At 39.4% G+C, this 14,392-nt stretch overlaps 1 long non-coding RNA gene across 1 annotated transcript; it reads left to right on the top strand.

Annotated features, from left to right (window-relative positions):
* The first annotated feature begins 7,824 nt into the window (after window positions 1-7,824).
* LOC120861224 lies at window positions 7,825-14,137 on the top strand. The gene is made up of 3 exons (XR_005720513.1): window positions 7,825-7,932; window positions 11,535-11,583; window positions 14,091-14,137. It is a non-coding gene; the product is annotated as an uncharacterized LOC120861224 (long non-coding RNA).
* Window positions 14,138-14,392: the final 255 nt, after the last annotated feature.

Consider the following 14,392-nt stretch of genomic DNA (forward strand, 5'->3'; position numbering starts at 1 on the left):
TTGCTTATTTTACCTACATTGTAATACAAATCAACTTCATTTGGCATAGTGTTTTAAATCCAGTCTATGTCATACTATTATTCAATAAGATAACAGCATTTTACAGTACTGTGGCCTTAGATGATACTTTCCAGTATTTCTGTGTTTTAAACAAATGTCTTTATTTGATTATTTGAGGTTGTTTATAATGCCATTTAATTCAAGTGAACACATATATTTACATTGACTGATATTCTACTCAATTAACATTGCCACTGAAAGAAAAAATTGATACAACTAGTTATTTGTTAAAATGGAAAGTAGGAAATTAAATTATAAAATAGGGAAAAAGGATTCTAATGGAAATTTTACAGAGCAATAGATGGGTTTTCAAACTTTTTTTTTTTTTTGGTTATTGATTACATTACATTAGTGGTCAGAGAATATGAACTATGTGATATAAAGCCTTTGCTGTTCGGATACAGATGAAAAAATAAACAAAGAGAATAAAGAGTCAAGAAGTATCCACATATACATCCCAGAACTTGTGTATAACAGAGATGGCATTTCTGATGAGTTTGGTGATAAGGACTTAAATATTTCTTAGATAATTACTCATCCCAGGTGGTGGTGGTGGTGGTGCTGCTGCTGCTAAGTCGCTTTAGTCGTGTCCGACTCTGTGCGACCCCATAGACGGCAGCCCACCAGGCTCCCCAATCTCTGGGATTCTCCAGGCAAGAATACTGGAGTGGGTTGCCATTTCCTTCTCCAATGCATGAAAGTGAAAAGTGAAAGGGAAGTCACTCAGTCGTATCCGACTCTTAGCGACCCCATGGACTGCAGCCTACCAGGCTCCTCCATCCATGGGATTTTCCAGGCAAGAGTACTGGAGTGGGGTGCCATTGCCTTCTCCGGCCCAGGTGGTGCTAGTGGTAAAGAAACTGCCTGCCAATGCAGGAGACATAAGACACACACGTTCAATCCCTGGGTCAGGAAGATCCCCTGGAAGAGGAGATGGTAACCTACTCCAGTGTTCTTGCCTGGAGAATTCCATGGACAGAGGAGCCTGGTAGGCTACAGTCTATAGAATCTGTTGGGTTGCAAAGAGTTGGACATGACTGAAGTAACTTGTTATACAGTGTTTGTATATTGAAAAATATAAGACTTAATCTCTTCCTTACACAAAAACAAATTCCATATGAAGACTTAAATGTGAGAAAAACCACTACAGGAAATAAAAGAGTATTTCTGAATATTTCTAGAATCTTATATCATGCCTCTCTGTATATTTATCTTCATATTCAGACATTTAAATAATATTCTTAACACAGCATCCAGAGTGATTCTGTTAAATGTAAATCAGAATGTCACCCCACTGCTCAAAACCTGATGACTACCAAAGCACTCAAAGGAAAATCCCAAGTCCTTACATTAACCATCAAGATCCTGAACAATGCACCCCGACTCTGATCTCATCTCCTACTTCTCTCCCCTTTGCTGCCTCTATTTCACAAAGTTTGGCTCCTTTGTTGTTCCTGGAAAACGCTAAGATGCTCCTGTACCAGGGCATTCGCTCTGGTTTCTTTTGGCTAAATTCTTTCCCCAGAAATTTACACGACTCATTTTTAACCTTTATTAAATATTTGCTCAAAGAAAGTGAAAGTGAAGTTGCTCAGTTGTGTCTGACTCTTTGCGACCCCTTGGACTGTAGCCTACCAGGCTCCTCAGTCCATGGAATTTTCCAGGCAAGAGTACTGGAGTGGGTTGCCATTCCCTTCTCCAGGGTATCTCCCTGACCCAGGGATTGAACCTGGGTCTCCTGAATTGCAGGCAGATTCTTTACTGTCTGAGCCACCAGGGAAGCCCAAACATAAGCAGCCCCCTTTCAAAACCCTCTGATGACTTCCTGTCACACAAATCAAATTCAAAATGTAGATGTGACTCACAAGGCTATGCTGAATCTAGCCATGGCTGTTCTCTGGCCCCAGCCTCCATTCTCCCCTGGCTCACTCTGCTTCAGCTCCATGCATCAGCTTGAAGGGATGCCCTCTCCTCATGCCTTTTGCACTGACTGTTCCCTTTGCCCGTGAATTCCCCTCAGTGAATCCATACCTGATCATACAGCATCTCCTACTCTTAATGTCTATCCCATTGACCTCTTATATTTTTCTTCATTGTATTGTTATTGGACATTATTTTGTAGCCACTATGAGATTGTAACCCTCACTAAAAGAGTGGCTTTTTTGCTTCACTGCTATATGTATGTGTGTATATATATATATCTTGCACCTAGAACAGGTACTGAACCCTTATGCCCTCAGTAAATATTGTTCAATGAATTAATGAAGAAATGATCAGTCTTTAGCTTACTAAACATGTTGTATATAATTGTAAGCTTCTTTAGAAACCATATCTTATTTGTCAAACATATATTAAGGGCTCACTAAATACTTTAGACTCAATAAATAATTTAAAAGGCAATCCTGAATAGGCATATATACAGTACTTTTTCTAACACTGGGTATATTTGCAGATTGTAGTTCAGTGGATGCTTTCTGAGTTTCAAATACAATCTAGTTTGGATTTGCAAACTATTGAGGTTAACATGTGACTAATTTTGTGTAAAGAGAAATTAATTGGCAGTAATAAAGAAAGAGCTTTTGTAATGAATTGTTTTGAAAAGTGGCAGACAGTACAATTTATATGATCAACCCATCGTCCAAAGTTCTTGCTTCTATACTAGATGTTTTCTGTGTCAGAAATACTGAAGCAGTTTAGGTGTACTAAACCTAAGTGTTCCGAGCCGGGAAAGAGACATCTTAATGCTATTTTGCTGATTATCTATTTGTGGAATAGGCAGCTAGGCACCAGTTTTGGTCTTTTATTACGTTTTGAAAGTTCTTTTTTTTCCAGTTAATTTTGCTTTTCTTTTTCTATGGTGGTAATAGGTGGATGAATTTTTATAGATAGGGAAGAAATAAGTGATTACCTTATACCTATTGACTTCACTCATTTTATGCTTTAAAAATGCACTTGTATTTTCACTTACAAAATGGTTCTAACTTGCAAAGTTAGACACACACTGGAGGGGAGCTGATTTTGAAGAGATTAGAAAAACAACTCCATTTTGTGGAAAGACAACTGGATTAGGTTTAAACAGATTTTAGTTCTGTTGGGTATCTAACATTTGGAAGTTTAACTCAGGAGAGTTACAGCATGTTAGAGTAGAATGAAATCTTAGACATATCTCAAACCAGACCTGTCGTTTTACCGATGAGGAGCCGATGCCTAAGACATTGTGTGCAAAGCAAAGAATAAAAAGAAAGCTTCCTGATTCCTAGGCTTTTCATCAGTATTTTAATTTGTAATCGTATCATATATAATTATATAGTGATCATATATGTATATGTGTAAATGTCCACATATTGAAAATAATATCTTTGTCTCTCTCTAATACTATACTGCAGTCTTGCCTTTTTAAATAATTGCAAGCTCCTGGAAAGCAGACATTCCAGAATCCGCTGAAATTTCTTTCCTTCTCAAAACATCAACCGGGGAGCTGAACCCTCGGTCTGTGCCCTATAAAATATGTTAAACAGAACTCACTTTAAATAAGAATTGCTCAAACCGCCGCGGGGCCGACTTTGGCCCTCTTCCGGCGCAGTACCAGCGCAGAAAAGTGCGTCCGCGCAGCTCTCTGCCAAGGCTAGAAACGCGCCGGAACTGGTCTCCCAGGATGCCTGGACGCACAACAGCTCTGGGGCTTTTCCGCGAGTCCCGCTAGGAGTCCGGAGCTCCTGTAGCGCAGGCCGGGCAGAGGAAGCAAGGGCAGAAACAGCCGGGGGCCGGTAGGTGGGGCCAGGCAGCTGGGGCCTCGGCCCAAGACCTATCTGCTTTTCCCCGGAAGTGAGAGGGTCCCGGCCCGGCGCGCAAGGCCTGTTGTCAAGGCAACCTACAGACGCGGGTCTGAGTTGGCCAGAGCGCTTGCTGAGAGCTGTCTCTTTTGTGGCTCCTCCTTTCTGAAACGGCCGCAAGGGAGTTCTCTCGGTGGAATTGCTTGCGTTTATACCTTTTCCAGCTCTCCCATCTTGGACTTAGTCTTTGCCTGCGTTGGTTGCGTCAGGTCAGGTTGGTTGCCGCTTGAGTCCTGCCCTAGTCCATGAATCTCAGGTAGGAAGAGGGTGCTAGTACGTTGCAGTTGCTCTTAAGTATAATCTCAGCTTTCGGGGGAGTGATGTGAGGGCAGTTGCTCTGCTGTGTTTGAAATTAGGAATGATCGTAGGTTCCATCAGACACCTGGATCTTTATCCCCTGGGCTCCGAGGTGGACTCGATCCTCACCTGCGTGGAGTTTAAATACGAAATTGTCTTTACACATCTCTTTTACTCCCTCCTTGCTTATGGACTGGGTTTGATCAATTTATCCTTCGCTTTTCACTATGTTCTGATTTGGTATAAGCAGCCTTATAGCCCCTAATACCGAAAGAGAAGTGATGATAATTGGAGCTGGACAAAATCATCTTTAAAAATGAGGGAAGTGGGCGGTGAGTTCAGTTCGTTTGTGTTAGTTAACAACCCAGCATTTATTACATGCTAGAAATAACATCTCCTGACTTGGCAGCTGTTTGGGTGGAGACAGAAGCCATCAGACCTTGCTCTTCTCTCCTCTTGCTACTCTATCCCCAGCATACCCCAACTACATATTCAGTGCTTTAGAGCAAAGACAGCGCTTGGTATGCAATCCAGGATTAGCTCCAAGCCATTTGTTTAAAATGCTGATCCTTTCACCACCAAGTTTAGGTTTCTGGGCTTCCCTGGTGGCTCAGATGGCAAAGCATCTGCCTGCAATGCTGGAGACCGGGGTTCGATCCCAGGCTCGGGAAGATCCCCTGTAGAAGGGAATGGCAACCCACTCCAGTACTCTTGCCTGAAGCCTGAAAAATTCCACGGACTGAGGAGCCTGGTAGGCTACAGTTCCTGGGGTCACAAAGAGTCGGACATGACTGCGCCAATTCACTTCATTTCACTTCACTTTACTTTAGGTTTCCGGTGTTCCTTAGTCTCTGCAGCTAATTCCCCTCCTCTTCCATATTGCTTATACCGGAAATGGTGTAGCACTGAAAAGAAGTCTGAAACCTGTATGACTTCAAACTGTGCAATAACTAGCAAATAATTTGGCAAAGTAAAATTCAGTTTTCTGGGTTTGAAATTTGACTCTGTGTGACCCAATAGACAGGAGCCCACCAGGCCCCCCCTCCCTCCCACCCTGGTCCCTGGGATTCTCCAGGCAAGAACACTGGAGTGGGTTGCCATTTCCTTCTCCAAAGCATGAAAGTGAAAAGTGAAAGTGAAGTCCCTCAGTCGTGTCCACTCTTAGAGACCCTAAGCACCACAAGCAACCTACCAGGCTCCTCCATCCATGGGATTTTACAGCTAGTAATTGTTATTCTGAAATAACACATATCTGAATTGACAGAATTCACTTTAATAAATATTTAAGCTCCTACTGTTTTCCTGTTAAGTGCTGAGCTATAGGGTGAGGAAAACCAGTAGTAATCTTCACCTTTTTGAGGATTATAGTTAGAGTGATGAAGAATAATAGCTACTCTTCTTTATGCTTAATACACTTTGAACACCTTATCTAATTTTTTGAAGACAGAATTTGTAGAGGGGCATTATGATCATGTCATAATTAAGTGCAGAGGTGTGAAACTAAGGATATGTTTCAAATGTATTCAGGTATTTGATTATGCATTAGTTTATTTATTGACTTTAGTAAGCATCTGCTATATTAAAGGCATCAGATACTAACCTTCGTGGTCTTGATTGTTTATTTGGGAGATAAAAAGAGCTAATTACAGTGAAGAATGATGACTGTCATGCCTGGGGAAAGGAAAGAGGAGACCATGGACATTTAGGGTATAAATTTTGTTGTTTTTATTATTTTCACGTATGGTACGGTGACTTAAAGTGGCCTATAGTGATTTGAAATGGCTGTAATGTTGTGCTGTGCTTCAGTCGTGTCCAACTCTTTGCAACCCTATGGACTGTAGCCTGCCAGGCTCCTCTGTCCATGCGTTTCTCCGGACAAGCATACTGGAGTAGGTTGCCAGGGCATCTTCCCCATCTAGGAACAGAACCTGTGTCTCTTGTGTCTCCTTCATTGGCAGGAGCGGTTTACCACTAGTGTCACGTGGGAAGCCGGACGATAATGTTACTAAGGTATAAATAATGTGAGGCTGATGTATGGAGTCAGTCAGGTAGGTGATTGTTAAGCACCTCTGTTTCAACTTGGGTTTGATGGCCACTAATTATCCTGGCAAAAACAATAGCGCTTGTGAAGTGGCTAAAAGTGCTGGGTCTCTGCTGCTCAGGCTTTTCTCTGGTTCTGGTGAGTGGGGGCTGCTGTCTAGCTGAGGTGCACGGGCTTCTCACCGTGGTGGCTTCTCTTCTGGGGAATACGGGCTCTAGGGCATCTGGCTTCAACAGCTGTGGCATGTGGGCTCCGTAGTTGTGGCTCCTGTGCCCTAGAGCACCGGCTCAATATTTGTGGTGCATGGGCTTCGTTGCCCCATGGCATTTGGGATGGTCCTGGATCAGGAATCGAACCTGAGTCTGCCGCATTGGCAGGCAGACTCTTCACCACTGAGTCACTGGAGGAGCCACAAAGTTTCTTCCTTCTGAAAGGTATCTCTGAAAAGAAAGCCATTTGCCAGTGCTGTCAGGGTGTTCTCAAATCTAATGATCTGGGATGCTTTCAGAATAAGTCTGCTGTTGACTGGTAAATCTTCCTGACTTTGCTCATGCAGTAGAACCCCAGGCTTAGGGCAAGGGATCTTTTCGAGAGAGGGCTATGGTAATGGGTGTCAATGGGGAAGATCAATAGCCAAGAGTCGGACGTGACTCAGCAACTAAACAACAACAGCAGCAACATGAATAGAAGAGAGTTTTATTTGAGTCAAAACTGAGGACTATAGTGGGTGGGGCTTCCTGGGTGGCGCTAGTGGTAAAGAACCTACGTGCCAATGGAGGAGACCTAAGAGGCATGGGTTCAACCCCTGGGCCAGGAAGATTCCCTGGAGGAGAGCATGGCAACCCACTCCAGTTTCTTATCTGGAGAATCCCATGGACAGAGCAGCCTGACCAGCTACAGTCCATGGGGTCACACACAGTCAAACACAGCTGGAGTGACTAGCATGCACGCAGGAGGACTATGGCCTGGAAAACATACTCTCAGATAGCTCTGAGGAAATGCTCTGGAGCAGACTGATTTTCAACACAGTTTTATATCTTGTCATAACAAAGAACATCATAACAGGAGTACATTTACATTCCTTCCAGGTTTCAAAAAGACGTCTACACAGTGAGTCAGTATCACCTGGAATGAGAGCTTAATCATTGAATGTACGAGTCAATGCTGCTTAAAATCCTCGCTCCTGTCTGACCTATGTGTCCATCTTCAGATCTTTCTCACTCTGATCATCCTGCCTTCCTTTTATAAGGTGATTAATTGGGTCCCCCAGATAATTCAGGATATTCTCCATATTTTGAAATCCTAACTTAATCATATCTGGAAAGCTTTTTGCCATTTAAGGTAACATACTCACAGAGTCTGATGATTAGGACATGAAAGTCTTCAGGGGGGCCATTGCTCAGACTAATATTTACCCCATAAATGTTGCCCCACAGAATGTAGTCGCCTCACAGAAAGTTGATTTTGGTGAAAGATGGAAAAGTGATTAACCACCTGACTGCATTCCATGTAATATTATTATGTAGTTTGTATGACTTATTTAAAATTAGAATAAGAATGATCATTTTATATTGTTTTACGTTTTTCAAAGTATCCTGCTTGGTAAATACATGAACTTGAATGGATTTGGAGGTTAAAGGAGTTGCTGCTTGTCCTACAACTGAAACTCAGCCATTTTCTGGAAGAAAGAAGCCACTACAAGTATGTATGCTATATAATTTTCCTCTTGTAGGATGATTCATTAAATAATTTTCTGTCTCCTTTCTTTGTGTTTTTATGACAGTTCATCCCCCAAATATTTAGAATTAATACTTAGATTTGAATAACAGAAAATATTGAAGATAATCATTACTTTAAAATTGATCACTTGAATGTTTTATTTTTAATTAAGCTGATTATCAATGTTTTCTTATTATTTAAGAATTATCTATGTATGTCTGCATACATATAAAATATAAAAAATAAAAAAAGGAGAAAGAAGAAGAAAATAATCAATATATATTTTGTGTTATCTAGGTAGGAAAAGAATCTGGGCTTCTATTGTTAGGACTTTCACTCTTTTCAGGCTTCATAATATCACTACTGTATATTATTGATTAGGTGTAAGTGTAAAGCTACTTTGTCCCTGTAATCACCACAGAATTGAGAAAACATAAAATTTAGTTTAGAAATACATAACATTGATATATATTTCCTTGCTATTCTTACTGTTTCAAATATTGAATGCCTACTGTTTATCTGTTTCAAATATTGAATGCCTACTGTTTATCAGTAAATGCAATAATTGTTTCAACAGTTTACTTTATTCTTACAACAAAACTTTGAGTTAGGTATTATTATTAACCTCCCTTATTTATTTTTATTTATCTATTTACTTGCGAGAAGGAAGGATTTATTACTTGCAGCAAGTAAGGAGAACAGTAGGGACCTTTTCCCAAAGCAGAGTCTTCCTGAACTGCAAAACTGGGGAAGTTTTAAGCTAAGGGTCCATGCATGTTCATGATGGGGCTTGAGCAGAGGAGAATTGAGCATAGAATCGGGGCAAAGGTTGACAGAGTCCAGGCTTTACTTGACTGAAGTTAGAAGGGTCAACAGCAGCATTCTGTCCTCCACCTCGGCGGGGGCCTTAGTTCCAAATACACCTAATTAGTTTAACATTCCTCTCTGAGATGTTTCAGGGTTCCTTCCAAGCATCCAGAGTTAATTGGAGGCTGGTGTCAGGACTCACTAAAGCTCAGGTTCTTTATTTCTGTTTGCAGAAAGAGTTTAGACAGAGTGATAGGTAAGAAGTGGATTTATTTAGAGGTATGCATTGCATAGACAGAATGTGGCCCATCCCCAAAGGGAAGGGTGGCCCAGGGAGAAGCACATTCCACAGAGTGTGGACCATCTCCTAAGGGGACAGGCCTCACCTGCTTTTAGATAGGGAAGAACTGAGGCTCCTAGGGATTAAATGACTTGTCAGGATTTTGAGCTTCAGTTCTGACTTCAGTATCTGTGCTCCTTCCTCTGTGTTCAGCCATCTCCCTTATATACATGACTGACAGCTTTGGGGTTTTTGTGGTTCACAATATTATGAGTTAAATCAGAGCGATCTGATAATTTTAATCAAAGCAGCCCTTCTTGGGAGAGGCTATACAGGTGTAAGTTCAGAGAAGAGATGGCAAATCTCTGTACATTTTATACAGTTTTGCTGTGAACCTAAAAGACCGTGAACCTACAAGAGTAAAAAAATAAAATGCATTAAAAAATGAGTTGGATAAAAAAATGTTGGATACAAAAATATCCAACTTTTAAAATAAAGAGCCAGGGAATAAATATTTTTGGCTTTATTGGCTGCAGTGTCTCCACTTTGCAGTTTTTTTGAGAACACATAGGTAATTTGTAAATAAATGAACATGGCTGTGTGGCAATGAAACCTTTAGCATAAAAACAAAGCTGAGTCTAGGTTGCTGATCTATGGCCTTGGGATTTGCAAACTATAATTTATCTTTATTCTGGATTGGCTATCACAATTTTATTGTAACTAGACAGGAAAGATAACTGCCATTGTGACATATCTATCCCTGTGGTCTCATTATTAGATAGACCTGTTTAACAGATTTTAATATGTCTGTTAAAACAGTTTCTGGGGAATAATAATGATCATGATGACAATGAAAACTACAGCTATATTCTGTTTCTATCCTCTGTCCATAGAGAACCCCATGGACAGAGGAGTCTGGCAGGCTACAGTCTGTGGTGTCGCAAAGAGGCAGAGACAACTGAACAACTAACACTCACTTTTCACTCTTTCATGTATATGAAATTATATTTTAAATTAATTATTAATTGAATAGAATCAATATATACCTTTGTTTTTATTTTATTATTATATATTAAATATATATACATCCATTTAGATGATCATCTTGTGACTTTACGTTCCTGCATTTTAACTAGTTATTGGGACAGTACTTAATACAATGCCATGTTAAAGTTGATACTGAGCTGAATTTTTCTCTGAGTTTTTCTTGTAGTCTGAGTGATGAAGCCCAGTCTTGAATGTAATTTCTGTACTTGTTATCAATATAAAAATGACCCATTAGATAATATTTCACAAGTAAGCTGTAAATGCTTATAAATAATATTTCCTGCTTTTATTAACTCTGCTATGCTAAGTCGCTTCAGTCCTGTCTGACTCTGTGTGACCCCATAGACAGCAGCCCACCAGGCTCCCCCATCCCCGGGGACTCTCCAGGCAAGAACACCAGAGTGGGTTGCCATTTCCTTCTCCAATGCATGAAAGTGAAAAGTGAAAGTGAAGTCGCTCAGTGGTGTCCGACTCTTAGCGACCACATGGACTGAAGCCCACCAGGCTCCTCCGTTCATGGGATTTTCCAGGCAAGAGTACTGGAGTGGGGTGCCATCGCCTTCTCCGGAATTAACTTTGGCTTTCCCTAAGATTCCTACATAGTTCTTATTCCATGGTGGCTAAGCTCACTGTAATTTTCCTGTCTTTCCCCATCGCCCCCTCCCAACACCGGTACATAAAGATGACATTTTATTGTCAATGTTTTCAGATATTTTAGGTTTTTTTAAAAATGTATATATTTTTAACTGAAGGATAATTACTTTACAGAATTTTGTTGTTTCTGTCAAACCTCAACATGAATCAGCCATAGGTATCCATATATCCCCTCCCTTTGAACCCATTTTTTTAGCAATAAAATCAAACATTTACAAACATTTACCTGTATATATTTGTCATTTTCTGCTTAAATCCTATACTGTCTTCCCATTTCCTTTGGGATAAAGTCCAGGCTCCTTAATTGGCATTATAATTTAACAGCTCTGTCCACTATCTTCTCACACCCTGGATTTCAGTCTTTTCTGTCAGCTCTTGCCTGTGGGCCTGTACAAGTTGTTTCTCCTGGCTGGAGCAGTTTTCACCCTTCTCTCTTGGTCTGGCTGACTAACTCCTACCTATCCTTCAGAGCTCCATTTAAGTTTCCTTTTTAGTTTTGGAAAAAAGCTACCTCAATTCCCTAGACTAGGTTGGGTACACAAGCTCTGTGCAGCTGCTCTGTCTCAGCATGTATTTTCCACATTGTCTGAGTGAATGTCTTCCTGAGCAGAGTCCTATGCCGATTATTATCCTTTCTCTGCATATCAAGCAAAGTATGGATGGGGCTTCCTAAATATTTCTTATGTAAGCTTACTGAGAAAAATTATAATTGGTCTTTTGGCATTGGCACATTGGTTATCTTTTAAAGTGTAAATAAATGACACATGCCTACTGACTCTAATTTTTTTAATTAAAGTAAAGATGGACTTCAAATCACCTGCTATGGAGTATCCTTGCCTACCTGTGTAAGTTACATTTCTTCACATTTGAGCTATTTAATGGGTAAATATGTAAATATACATTGAGAAGCAAAAAGAGAAAGAAAAATTATATATATAGCTATGATTATGAACTACAGAAAAGTTTATATACATGTTGATGCCCTGAAAATTATTCTGTCCAAACTAAAGTATTCCTTGTGATAGGACAGTAGGACTAAGACTAATAATTCTCTTGTTGTTTAATTTTCTTTAGTATTATTTTTATATTTTCCTGAAAAAGTTAAAATATTGTTTTATTTAGAAAATTCAGCTAAGAAAATTTATTTTAAAATTTATATAAAATATTGCACTTTTATTGGCATAGTCAAAATGGATTTAATGGGAGGTTCAGTTCAGTTCAGTTCAGTCGCTCAGTCGTGTCCGACTCTTTGCGACCCCATGAATTGCAGCACACCAGGCCTCCCTGTCCATCACCAGCTCCCAGAGTTCACTCAAACTCATGTGCATCGAGTCAGTGATGCCATCCAGCCATCTCATCCTCTGTCGTCCCCTTCTCCTCCTGGCCCCAATCCCTCCCAGCATCAGGGTCTTTTCCAATGAGTCAACTCTTCGCATAAGGTGGCCAAAGTATTGGAGTTTCAGCCTCAGCAGCAGTCCTTCCAATGAACACCCAGGACTGGTCTCCTTTAGGATGGACTGGTTGGATCTCCTTGCAGTCCAAAGGACTCACAAGAGTCTTCTCCAGCACCACAGTTCAAAAGCATCAATTCTTCGGCACTCAGCTTTCTTCACAGTCCAACTTTCACATCCATCCATGAGCACTGGAAAAACCATAGTCTTGACTAGACGGACCTTTGTTGGCAAAGAAATATCTCTGGTTTTCAACATGCTGTCTAGGTTGGTCATAACTTTCCTTCTAAGGAGTAAGCATCTTTTAATTTCATGGCTGCAATCACCATCTGCAGTGATTTTGGAGCTCAAAAAAAAAAAAAAAAAAAAAAGTCAAGCCTTTTTTTCCACTGTTTCCCCATCTATTTCCCATGAAAAGATGGAACCAGATGCCATGATCTTTGTTTTCTGAATGGTGAGCTTTAAGCCAACTTTTTCACTCTCCTCTTTCACTTTCATCAAGAGGCTTTTTAGTTCCTCCTCACTTTCTGCCATAAGGGTAGTGTCATCTGCATATCTGAGATTATTGGTATTTCTCCTGGCCGTCTTGATTCCAGCTTGTGCTTCTTCCAGCCCAGCGTTTCTCATGATGTACTCTGCAAATAAGTTAAATAAGCAGGTTGTCTGTTCTTTAATCTTATATTGAGCAATATGACAATTTTATCAGTCTTATTAAAGTGATTTATTTTTGGACTGGAATACTTTAATTGTTATATATTTAAAATTTTTGCTTTTTAAAATTTGGAAGGATATGATTTTTATATTCTTTCAAATATTGAGTTGGCCAAAATGTTCATCTGGGTTTTCCTGTAACATCTTATGGAAAAATCCAAATGAACTTTTTGGTCAATCCCATATATTAGACTACAGGGCTTTTTGAAAAATAGAAATTAAAAAGTAATATATTAACATGAACTATATAAAAATGACATTTTTATAGATTAACAATGGGCAAATATCAGCAATTTCACGTGTTCCACAAAATAGATACCTGTTTGCTCATCCAGACAAAGAACAGAGCTAGGTACACATGCTAGATACAATATTGAATATGTGATGACAGTCAGTTGTTTGCTGGAAAATGTCTAACAACTGGTTTTGTAGACATGTATTATAGGTTTATCATATATTTTACTTGCTAATTATAAATAAAGTTACGTATATTTTGAGTTGGTTATACATTTTCTGTGAAAATATCAATCAGGGTGAATATTGGCTGATATTTTCATTAATTGTAGAGTGACATGAGCAATTTCTTTGCTGAATCAAGTAATAGTTTTGAATACTAGAATAATCTTTCCTCAGTTTTTTGTTATTCACCATGTGACAGTTACAGGTAATACTTTAAGTTTAATATGCACTACTAACATTTTCTCCACCATGTTTATCAGCCTTGGAAATCAACAAAATAATATATCAAGGCCTGGTTCATAACATCTGCCCATATTTGTGTAAATAATCCCACTGTGGCTGATTTCAGTCTATTACTGAACATAGAGTTGGAAAGATATGCCAGCCATGTATTGCCATTCAGATATAATAGCTATAAATAACCTCTATAAGGCAAGAAATAATGAAGTATAGTAAAGCTATTAAGAAGTGAGGGTTTTGAATATTTATTACCTTTGTTTTTCATATAATTGATGTTATTATAAGTTTATATACTTTTAGTCTTAATAATTTTGTGTTAACCTGTGCAAAATATTACTGAACATTTAACAAAAGCCTCTCACAGCTGCTAAGAGCCAGCACACCATTGGCTTCAGTTTACCTGTTTTATATAGTGAGATATAGCATATATGACTTGCAACTATTAAAGACTCATTTAAAAAAATTTTGGGATACATAATTATTTCCTTCAGGGTCCCACAACTTGATCTGGGAAGCCTTGTTGACTCTGATGATGAGGTAATTTTTACTTGGTATTGCATATTATGAACATTTGAACACAGTGCTATAGGTAGCATATCACTAGTGTCATTTAATTTTATTTTTTTAGGATGGTTTACCATATATGCCACTTAGTACAGCCCATATTCATTTTAACCCAACAAATTCGTCTTTTGCTTTTGGTTGGGTAACACCATGTCACAAACTGTATACTCAGCATCATCTAAATGACCTGGTTAGTATTTACTTCTCATTACCAACTTTCAGAAGTACA

The sequence above is a fragment of the Oryx dammah genome, unplaced genomic scaffold (genome assembly GCF_014754425.2).
Source record: "Oryx dammah isolate SB20612 unplaced genomic scaffold, SCBI_Odam_1.1 HiC_scaffold_11231, whole genome shotgun sequence".
Taxonomy (NCBI): domain Eukaryota; kingdom Metazoa; phylum Chordata; class Mammalia; order Artiodactyla; family Bovidae; genus Oryx; species Oryx dammah.